We start from the raw sequence: 426 nt of genomic DNA, 5'->3' as shown, positions 1-426 counted from the left end.
CACGTCAAACCGCCCATGTGTTCCTTTTGTGATCTCACATCGCATAGCATCTTCTTTCTCCTCCTCCAAAATCTCGGTTGCATACTCAGAGAGCTTCTTCTTCCATTTTTCTATTTTTAAATTTCTCTTAGTAATCCTTCCCATGGCCTGCCTTCTTATAGTTTCCAACATTGGAACTAATGCTTTTGCCCTTGCCTTGACAATCGTAGCATTAAAGGACTCTGTGGCATTGTTATCTACATCTTCACAACTACTGCCTATCCTATAATAAGCTCTTGACCAACTCCTTGGATTCTCCTTCATCACATCATCATAAAGAGACCGATCATATGCTCTAATCTTGTTCAGATTTGCTTCAAATTCAGCATGGTTGTAACTCCAAGCTAGATTCCACACCAGCTTTTTTAGCAAATCTTTATCACCATG

Source organism: Capsella rubella, unplaced genomic scaffold (assembly GCF_000375325.1).
Source record: "Capsella rubella cultivar Monte Gargano unplaced genomic scaffold, Caprub1_0 scaffold_7, whole genome shotgun sequence".
Taxonomy (NCBI): domain Eukaryota; kingdom Viridiplantae; phylum Streptophyta; class Magnoliopsida; order Brassicales; family Brassicaceae; genus Capsella; species Capsella rubella.
This window is presented reverse-complemented; position numbering follows the sequence as displayed.